Raw genomic sequence first — 11,741 nt, 5'->3', positions numbered from 1 at the left:
GGGGATAGTGGAGGGGCTTAAAAATTAGTCTTTCAAGTTTTCGTCATAACAAAGCACGTATTGTTTTTATTGCTCAAAACGCGTGAGTCCTGTTTAAGTTCATTTATCATTTGAAAAGTCCAGTTATACTGTCATTTACGGCTTGTCACAAACGCTGTTACGATCACTTTCAAAATATACCAAACGAGCCGACAGTGATTATTTAAGTGATGGACTTACTGGATACTAATATTCAATATCTTGAAAGATACAAGTAATTGTTGATCTCAGTTTGACTTCAAAACATACTGTACCAAAAGCAGCATATAAATTACAAATGTTATTTTACAATATCCTTTATAACTTTTAAAATAATGTTTTGTTACATGTATACACTTTGTTATCGTATTGTTTAATTTTTCCTATAAAGTTACTATATCACATGCAATATTACAAGCTACGAAATTATAAGGGCAAATACAATAAACACTCTTGTATTGGTATTTCGAAAGAATTTACTTTCTTAATTATCAAAGAAAGGAAAAAGGTTAATTCCTAAGAATCGCGGAGAGAGAGAGAGAGAGAGAGAGAGAGAGAGAGAGAGAGAGTTCTAGTCCAAGTTTTATTCAGTTCTCCCTATACAATTTACGGACCATAAAAACTTTCCGTGGTCACATTTCCTTCACAAAGTTTTTCTTCACGCATGCGTCTTCGCCTTTCCCAACCGGCGGGGGAGGGGGTTGAAGAACAGACGCTTAGCATACAGAAAGACGAATCTAAAATACTGTTTGCTTGCTGGTGAGTGCCACTTCCCGTGAATGTTTACGCGATCACATAAAGTGAGAACGAAATCGTCAGTTTTGTATACTTTCAAACGTTCATTGCAGTGTTACATTTTCTAATTTAAACAAAAAACCCTGCCTGTGTCATGCTGAGAACGGATCTATTGGTTCGCTTTCTTAAATACCGTCTTTTCGAAGTGTCATCCTAGTAAGATCTCGTAAATTATACATCTGATTAAAGGCAGCCATGAAACGCACTGTAAATAAGATGATAGTCTTGATTACTTTGTTGTATTTTTGTTGGAACAGATCACTTTTCTCATCATTTAGTTGTCTGAAGACGACTTTTTCAAAACCCAATGGTGAAGTTAAGATTAGCATTATTGTAGAGTCAAACCCTGATGTCTGAACCATGAACTGCAGTCGGATCGACAACTTACTTGATTTGAAAGGATGGGACACCAGGTTAGATGTCTATGCGTTACTATTTGGTAAATTGAATACCTGAAACGTTTAAGTGTAGTCGTCATATTGGAAGCATGGATAATAAGTTATATTTTTTAACTTATCCGATTGCGTTTTGTCACTATTTGTTTTACATTCTAAGGAATCAAATCCCAATTGAAGGCCCGTGCCTTATTTTATGCAAATTGATTTTGAATGTTGTGTACAGCTTTCTTTCCTTGGCGAAAATAGGGAACTTTTACAGCCTTCCAAGACACAGATATGAACGTGCAAGTCAATGAAGAAAACATCCTCTTTTCTGAGAATGATGTTAAATTCTATCCTTCTAAGTCAGTAAACTTTAATGTTTTGTGGCATGGGTCAACTAAAAGCAGCTTGGCCGACGCCATGTCTCCCGATACCGCCCACCCCGTAAATTTGGCTTAAATCTCACTCGGCACAAATCAGCACGGCCTGAAGCATCTCTGCGTTAACCAAATGGCCTCAATTAACTTGGCGTGACACTTGAACTCAACAAAAAAACAACTAGGCCAACGACCTATGTTCAGCTCATCATATTTTAGACCAATCAGTGGACTGCATTTTGTCAGTTTTTCTAAACATTTCAGTAGACAGCTTTGGTCGTAATTGCATGTCGTCACAAACTGTACTAAGTGATCGCAACGTTAACATATCAATCATTTTTGGTCAGTTCGCCTTGTCTCCATTCTGCTACATAACCATATTTGGGTACTGCTTAGAGGTGCTTAGAAGGACCCTGCTTCACAGAAAAGAATAAAAAACAAGACAATTAATGCACCTCGGCGGTAGCCACATTTAAAATTATCAAAAAGGCACAATCGCTGGAACGCAAAGATTGTGCGTTCAGCAATGAGATTTGTACCAGAGAATGAAATTTGTATGGAATTAATATTTTCAGAGTATTACGATTTTTCTTGTAAATCAGACAAGTGTTACTACTATTTTGTGTCCGGCAAGCTCATTCACACTCAAAGCAAAGTAGAAGTGTAAAATCATGAATATGATGGCGGAAACGACAATGTAGTGGGAAATACATTCCATATAATCAGTTGAACATGGTGGCGTGGCCACATTGATAATGCATGATTTGACCAGTGCAAACAATTCGAGAACAGCATGTTCGCAATACGTATCCTTTAGTGCTAATCCTGGTTTCGCCGTTCCAAGTAATTGTATTCTCCTCATGTAACTCATCAATTACAAGATGAGGAGAGATTGGACATCTATGGCATAAGCAATGCTTTACTAGAAATAAAGTTGAAAACATCGCTACTGCAGCGGAGCTGAGTGTGATTACGTAGCGGATCAATCCACACAGTATGAAGCCTACATACACAAAAGGTCACTTGTTCATGACGAGCACACATATAAATAAAGTAAAATGATAAGCTGTCAATAATTTGGGAAAAAAGTTTAAAATCTCAGTACTAACAGTAAACGAAGACTTGATTCGCCATGAGTGTGCATGTTTGTGTGGGCATCAGAGGCGTTCACTTGATGAACTATACTTGTTGACTCTTCGTGACGATAAATTTATGGGTAATCAAAAATATATGTTTTTTCACGGTCCGGGAGGGACCGTGGTTTTTTTTAAATTTTCATGAATTCCTCATGCCAGGCCGAACACGACATTTCTTAAGCATCATAAACACAAAAATCAGAAGTCATCGCACTTATAACATATAAGATTTTCATTAAACATACTGTTCAGGAAATTGCTCTCTACGAATCATACTTTCCTTTATGTGAAAACACATTGTCCTCAAATTCAGAATCAATTCATGAATGCTCCTTTTTTCTTTACATCAAGTGAGGACGAATTCGTCAGTTTTGTATACTTTGAAACGTTCATTTATGTGTTACATTTTCTAATTTAACAGATAGCCTTACCTTTGTCATGCTGATGGTGGATTGTTTGGTTCTTTGAAGTGTTACGTTTTCTTAAATACTGTCTTTTCGCAGTCTCATCGTACTACGATCTCTAAAATGTTTCATCATTATAAAGGCAGCCATGAAAAGCACGGTAAATAAGATGATCGTCTTGATTACTTTGTTGTCTTTATGTTTAAACTGATCACTTTACTCATCATTTAGTTGTCTGAAGACGACGTTTTCAAAATCAATGGTGAAGTTAAGATTAGCATTATTGTAGAGTCAAACCCTGATGTCTGAACCATGAACTGCATCGGATCGACAATTTACCTGATTTGAAAGGATTGGGCACCAGGTTTATGTCTGTGCGTTACTATTGGGTAAATTGAATACCTGAACGTTTAAGTGAAGTAGTCATGCTGGAAGCACGGATAGTGAGTTGGTTTTTTTAACTTACGCGATTGCGTTTTGTCACTATTTTGTTTTACATTCTAAGGAATCAAATCCCAACTGAAGGCCCGTGCCTTATTTAGAACATATTATTTTTAATATTGTGTAAAGCTTTCTTTCGTGGGCGAAAATAGGAAACTTTTACAGCCTTTCATGACACAGATATAAACGTTTGTTTCATGAATGAAGAAAATATCCTCTTTTCTGAGAAGGATGTTAAATTCTATCCTTCTAAGTCAGTAAAATTTAATGTTTTGTGGCACGGGTCAACTAAAAGCATCTTGGCCGATACAAGGTCTCCCGATACCGCCACATTCCCAGCCCACCCCCAAATCTCGCTTAAATCTTACTCTGCGCAAAGTCATCACGGTCTGAAAAGCATCTGTGCCTCAACCGACTGGCCTCAATAAACTCAGCGTGACTATTCAACACAACAAAAACCAACTAGGCCAACGACACCTATTCACCGTTATCATATTTGAGACCAATCAGTGAACTGCATTTTGTTAGTGTTTCTAAACATTTCAGTAGACAGCTTTGGTCGTAATTGCATGTCGTCACAAACTGTGCTAAGTGATCGCAACGTTAACTTATCAATCATTTTTGTCAGCTCTCCTTGTCGCTATTCTGCTACATAACCATATTTGAATACTGCCTAGAGCTGTCAACAGGATACTTCTAAGAAAAGAATAACAAACAAGATAATTAATTCACTTCAGCGGTAGCCACATTTGAAATTATCAAAAAGGCACAATCGCTGGAACACAAAGATTGAGGGTTCAGCAGTGAGATTGTACTCGTGAGTGCAATTGTATGCTTGTATTATTTTCAGAGTGATATGATTTCTTCGATAAATCAGACAAGTGTTACTATTTTGTCTTAAATATACATTTTGCCCAGTGCATCATCACTCAGAAATTGTCGTAAACGAGATGATTTTAAGCAACATTCGGCTCCTTTCTGACGTAGCCAATAGATCGGAAAAGCCACTTCAACTTCTGATCACACATGATTTCATGGATTGCCTCGTCTGCTTCGTCAGTTTTGTAGCCAGAACAAAGTTCTAGCTAATTGCTTCACACTCAAAAGCAAAGTAGAAGTGTAAAATCGTGAGTATGATGGCGGCAAAGACAATGTTGTAAAAAAATACATTCCAACGTATTTTTTATAATCATTTGAACATGGTGGACTGGTCACATTGATAATGCATGATTTAACCAGTGCAAACAATTGAGATTGAACTCAATAGCAACACCAGTGTGTGCAAACGCATCCCTTTCGTGCTAATCCTGATTTCGCCATTCCAGGTAGTTGTATTCCCCTCATGTAACCCATCAATTAAAAGATGAGGAGAGATTCGACCTGTATGGAATCAGCAACGCTTTACTAAAAATAAAGTTGAAAGCATACCCACTGTACGGCCCTGTATGTGATCACTTGGCGGATCAATCCAACACAGTATGAAGCCTACATACACAAAAGGTCACTTGTTCATGACGAGTACACATATAAATAAAGTAAAGTGATCAGCTGCCAATAATTTAGAAAAAAAGCTTAAAAATCTCAGTACCAAAATTATTACAGTAAACGAAGACTTGATTCGCCATGAGTGTGCATATTTGTGTGGGCATCAGAGGCAATTCACTTGATGAAATATACTGGTTGACTCTTCGTGATGATAAATTTATGGGTAATCAAAAATATATGTTTTCAAAATTTCATGAATTCCTCATGCCAGGCCGAACATGACATTTCTTAAGCATCATAAACACAACAATCACAATTCATCGAACTTGTAACAGATAAGATTTTAACTAAACATGCTGTTGAGGAAATTGCTTTATGCAAATCATAGTTTCCTTTATGTGCAAATTCATAATCAATTCATGAATGTTTCTTCTTTCTTTACATCAAGTGAGGACGAATTCGTCAGTTTTGTATACTTTGAAACGTTCATTTATGTGTTACATTTTCTACGTTTAACAGATAACCTTACCTTTGTCATGCTGATGGCGGATTGTTTGGTTCTTTGAAGTGTTACGTTTTCTCAAATACCGTCTTTTCGCAGTCTAATCGTAGTACGATCTCCTAAATTTTTCTTCATTATAAAGACAGCCATGAAAAGCACGGTAAATAAGATGATCTTCTTGATTATTTTGTTGTCTTTTTGTTAAAACTGATCACTTTACTCATCATTTAGTTGTCTGAAGACGACTTTTTCAAAATCAATGGTGAATTAAGGTTAGCATTGTTGTAGAGTCAAGAGTCAACACCCTGATGTCTGAACCATGAACTGCAGTCGCATCGACAATTTATTTGATTTGAAAGGATGGGGCATCAGGTTAGTCGTCTATGCGTTACTATTGGGTAAATTGAATTCCTGCAACGTTTAAGTGTAGTCGTCATGTTGGAAGCATGGATAATGAGTTATATTTTTTAACTTAGCCGATTGCGTTTTGTCGCTATTTTGTTTTACATTTCTAAGGAATCAAATACCAATTGAAGGCCTGTGCCTTATTTTATGCATATTGATTTTGAATGTTGTGTACAGCTTTCTATCGTGGGTGAAAATAGGGAACTTTTACAGCCTTCCACGACACAGATATAGAAGTTTATTTTCCAAGTTCCTGAAGAAAATATCCTCTTTTCTGAGAATGATGTTAAATTCTATCTGTCCAAGTCAGTAAAATTTAATGTTTTGTGGCTCCGGTCAACTAAAAGCAGCTTGGCCGACGCCGTGTCTCCCGATACCGCCCCACCCTGTAAATTTGGCTTAAATCTCACTGGGCACAAAATCAGCACAGCCTGAAAGCATCTCTGCGTCAACCACCTGGCTTCAATTAACTTGGCGTGACACTTGAACTCAACAAAAAACCGACTAGGCCTACGACCTATATTCAGCCTCATATTTTAGACCAATCAGTGAACTGCATTTTGTTAGTGTTCAGTTCTTCTTGTCCCAATTATGTTACATAACCATATTTGGGTACTGCTTAGAGGTATCGACAGGATACTGCACAGAAAAGAATAACAAACAAGACAATTAATTCACTTCGGTGGTAGCCACATTTGAAATTATCAAAAGGGAACAATTTCTGGAACGCAGTGATTCAGGATTCAGCAATGGATTTGTACCAGTGAATGCAATTGTGTGGAATTAATATTTTCAGAGTATTATAGTTTGAAAACATTTATACTGTAGGTGAACAGAGTGTGATCACGTAGCGCATCAATCCTCGCAGTATGAAGTCAACTATTGACGTTGTGTGTGATCGAAATGCGGAGCTGTTCATAAGGGGAACACCATTTGATTTCTGGGGGGGGGGGGTAAGGAGGATTTTGAGAAAAAAAAATTGTCGCCAGGTGAGATAGAAGGAAAAAAAATGATCCTGTCATGGCCTGAGAAAAAAAATTGTCATAACAGACAGAAGTGAAAAAAAATTGTCACAATGCACCAGAAATTAGCAAAATTTGGAAACCCTATTCTCATGTATTCTTTGCCGGCGCGCCGCCATAGGCGGCGCAAATGTTTTTACCACAAGCAATTCTTATGTTTTTTCCCAGCACTTATGATATAAGCATGCACTACATAGGTCTACTTTACACCTCAGTGCACTCAATGTTTTCCTTCCCTTTTCTGACCCAAGAAATCATATTTCAGGATTTCTGTTGCAATATCTAAATGGCATAGGCACTATCTAAAGGGGACTTTTTGACTTCTGTAAATTGTGAAAATTTTAAAACACAAGACAGGAGTCAATAAACTAGTGTTAAAATCAATATATTATTCTCTCAATATAAATATATTAGGAAGATGTACAAGTTGACAATGAAAAATTGAGGAACAACAAATATAATGAAATACAAGGGAGGGGGTCACTAAAAAAATTGAAAACTTCAGGGGGGCGTTACTCAAAATGTGGAGAGGAAGAAGGGGACGGGGTTACTCAATTTTTTTTGGCGAAATAAATTGAAACACATCTCAGATTGCACCATTGCACACATCCATTTCTCAAAATTTTAAATGCGAGAGGGGGGCCCCCTCTCGTGCTCTCCCCCTTGGGTCTTCTAACAGTTTTACTGGTTTAAAGACAAATTTAAAATACCTATCGGATTGATATACACTGCACCGTGGCGCACATCAATTTCTCAAAATTTTCACATGCAGGATCTAGGACAAAAATGAACTGTTGTGAATTCATCCTTCATTATCATAGAAACATGTTTTCATTTACCTCAGTTCAATGACCATTTTGACTTTTTCATTAGAAGCTGGCAGCTGGAGAAATGACACAAGAAGGTCACAGATTTTCCGTTCCTGTATATTTATTTATCTTCAGTCTCTGGCAAACAGAACTGTTTTTCACAAATTGTATTGTCATTGTTTGGTTGTTGAATATTGTGACACAAACACTGATCATGCATAAAATGTAAAAAAATATTGCAGTAACTTCAATGTCATTTTCAAACAGTCTTACCGAGTGCAAAATAACCTGAAACTCCTCTCAGATTGCACCATTAAACACATCAATTTCCCAAAATTTCCAATACGTGCTCTCCCCCTTGGGGTGTTCTAACAGTTTCACTTAGTAAAAAAATTAAAAAACACCTCTCAGATTGCACCAGACTGCACCATTGCACACATCAATATCTTAAAAATTTCCATGCAAGATAGGGGAAAGCCCCTGTGACACTTTCCCCCTATGCCTCTCGCGTATTCTCCCCCTGTACTTTCAAATTCTGCCCGGTCAGATATCCTAGTGAAAACCCTGTCATAATACCCATCCAAATTAAACAATATACTATATGGTTAGATACTGCGTGAGCTTTTATATCTTTATTTTATTGTGACTTGCAATTTCATTTTGATGGGTTCACCTTTTTTGAACCATCATGAGATAACTGATGATAGTCTAGCAGAGTACATCAGGATTTCAAAGGTCTTTACTGTTGCTGTATTTTGTAAATTTTACAAATACATGTATTTGTATTTAACTTTTCTAAGTTGGGGAGAGCAGTCAAAATTTCAGAGTTAGAGAGGGGAGTTACTCAAATTCATCATGGTTGACGGGGGGGGGGGGGATGTCACTCGAAATTTCTGAGTTTCAGGCCGTAAATAATGACGGCTCCCTTATACAACGCATCACAAACTTGATGACAAAAAAAAAATTTGCATTGCTACTCCATTTGAAAAAAAAAATTGATGCAGCTCTGACAGTAGAAAAAAAATTTGCTGTCACTGTGACAGGAAAAAAAAAATTGCTCCCATACCCATTTCCTCCATACCCCTCCCCAAAAATCAAATGGTTCTCCCCTAAACAAACTGTGACTTCACTTGTTCATCACGTGCACACAGATATCAATGATTTAGAAAAAAGTTTAAAATCTCAGTACTAAAATTATTACAGTAAAAGAATACTTATTTTTCCCATGACTGTGCATGTTTGCCTCGGAGGCAGGGGGCAACACTGCACGAAGCTACAGTGGTTGACTCTTCGTGACGATAATATTATGGGCAATTAAAAGTATGTTGCTGCAGGGGACATCAAGAAAAATACTATAATAAAGTACGACTCAATTTTACTTCTATTTTGACCTCGGACAACTTCTGGTAGTTTTCCGAGTTCTGACACTCTTTGACTAACTGTTATACTAGCCATTTCAAAGATTATCATTTGTAATCCTTTAGAAGGTTTACCATTGAGGTAAAACGTATGAATGTTCAGAAGGGCGGCTCGGATCTCAGATCTTGGTGGCTCTGTCTTTCGGACGCGTGTAGATATGTGTGGGAAAGTAATCGTGATGAAATATTGCATCCTTAAAGGGTAGATATGTGGATAACCTTCAAAATTGTAGGGGGTCTACGACAAAATAAAAATTGTTAAACTTTGCAAATTGTGAATTTTAAATAAATATTTTCAGGAATATGTGTCCATGAAAAACATTTCGAGGGAAGAACATGGAAGGTATGATTTAGGGTGGACAGCTCATCAACCAATTTATTGACGTCCACCAAAACTCGGTCGACACTTGGCCACGCGCCAGTTTCGTTACGCTTTGAGTTAAGCACATGAGTGTGGCTATTTGTGTGTATCTGATTAAAAACAGGACTGTGCAGGATATCGCTCTTTTTCTATACAAATTTTTGGTCTTCTTTGATCCTTGCATTTGTTTCCAGGCTGATTTCCTCAAATCTGAATCCAATCACATCATGACACAGGGTCATCTCGTGCTTCAGACAGTCAATCCGAATTTTCTTCAAAAGCAGCAACGGCTAAGCATAAACACAGAGAAACATAGACAGAGTGGCAACACTTGCATGCCTTTTGTTCCATGGTCGTTTCGGTAGACTATTGGCTTTTCATATTAAAATGAGCTTCAAAGGTGTTAAACTTTTTGGAGGCTTTGTTTGTGGTTGATAATTACACGAGATTATGCGAAAAATACGACGAGATGGCATCGTACTGCCAGTCGCGTAGCAACCATAATTACTTTGTGAGCTCTCAGGCCAGAAACACTGCTTCACGCCAATCAAAACATAACACGCCAGCAGTTTCATAAACATGTCCTTCCTTGACGCACGTGTAAAAGAGGGTATGACTGACCGTAAACCATTGAGTAAAACCAGACAGTATTGATAAAAGACTTTCAAATTTGGTTCAAACACACTCATTATATATTCATAAAAATATGAGAGGAATTTTTAAAACAGTAAAACTCACTTTTCTGAAGCTCAAAACACTCCCATTTTCGCCAGCACGTCAATTCTGCTGAGCACCACACGACAACAACAACACAAACTTTGCCGAACATACTTTCGCTTAACAATTGGTGAAAATCCGAAAATTAGCGAAGGATCATGGTCGGCACTCTTCGGAAAAGAGAGGCGAGAGCAACCTGAGGCGAGGCGAACATGGATGGGTTACGTAACCGCTTCACGCCTTAAACAATACCCGTTGCCACTCTAGCTATGTTTCTCTATGGCATAAAGGATCGCGCCAACGCGAAATGCTAACCCTGCTGAAAATCCTCTTCACGTGTATTGTACGTGGCGATGATTAAAGATTGCAATGAGGTGTCAACAATTGTGAATAAATGTGAAGGTAGAGTCCTGTTGTCTATTTCATATTGATATAAGCGTTTTCAATGTTTCCATAGGAAACACTACGAAAATCAAGATATACTAATGACCTCTTTCAGGTCATTAGTATATTGCGAGATGGCGACCGACTGATTTAATATTGTTATACCACTCTCCGCCTCGTGCACATTGTTCTAACCATGCTCTCTAATTTCCATAACCGAATATTTTATTATATACCACCTGGCTTTCTTTTGTTTAAAAAGTGTCCGACTTACAAGTTCTTTTGTTTAAAAGTGTCCGATTTACTAGTAAATCGGACAGTTCTTTTGTTAAAAACTGTCCGATTTACTAGTAAATCGGACACTTTTAAACAAAAGAAAATCACGTGGCGACGAGTAAAAAAAACAATTGCGAGACATTATACCAGAAGAAATTTATTTCACCATCAAGTACAGAGTAAAGACACTTTAAAAGAATCACCGGACTGAATTAATTTTGCACGACTGTACATCTCAAATCAATTACAGGTCACCGTGAAATAAAGGCATTGATTGCAATATCACTTCAGTGTTAAGGTTATTGTTATCACGATCATTCGAAGCTGAAATTTAAGACTTCAAAGTCAGTTATCAACACTGAATGTAGAGGTTTCAGTCGCCTTTGGTAAAGTTAAATCTAGCTACCAAACACACACGCAGTACCACAGTCATTGTGGATCTACACGTATTTTTTTGTACTTGCAGTTTCTGTTGCGCCTTTCTCTGATGTGGCTGTGTAGCTTGGTCTTCCGATTGTGGCCGTTAGCACTGGCGTGACAGGGGGATTTTTCTTTTCCATCTTTGGCTTTGGTAGTTGAAGTGCACCGGATACAGCTTTCATTTGTACTTCATCCGCCATATCGATATACGTAGAGCGACTCGGCAATTGCGTGTATGCTGCTCAAAGTTTTCGACCCAAATGAGCAAAGCGTGGCTCTAACGTCGATCTGCAAACACCTTTTCACTTCATTCAACCAACCAATCAATCAAACTTAATTCATACAATTCAAATCAAACCAGGTGCTCAACCACGTCATCGCACTACAATAG

The sequence above is a fragment of the Ptychodera flava genome, assembly GCF_041260155.1.
Source record: "Ptychodera flava strain L36383 chromosome 3 unlocalized genomic scaffold, AS_Pfla_20210202 Scaffold_26__1_contigs__length_13983176_pilon, whole genome shotgun sequence".
NCBI classification, from domain to species: Eukaryota; Metazoa; Hemichordata; class Enteropneusta; family Ptychoderidae; genus Ptychodera; species Ptychodera flava.
Note: the sequence above shows the minus strand (reverse complement) of the source record.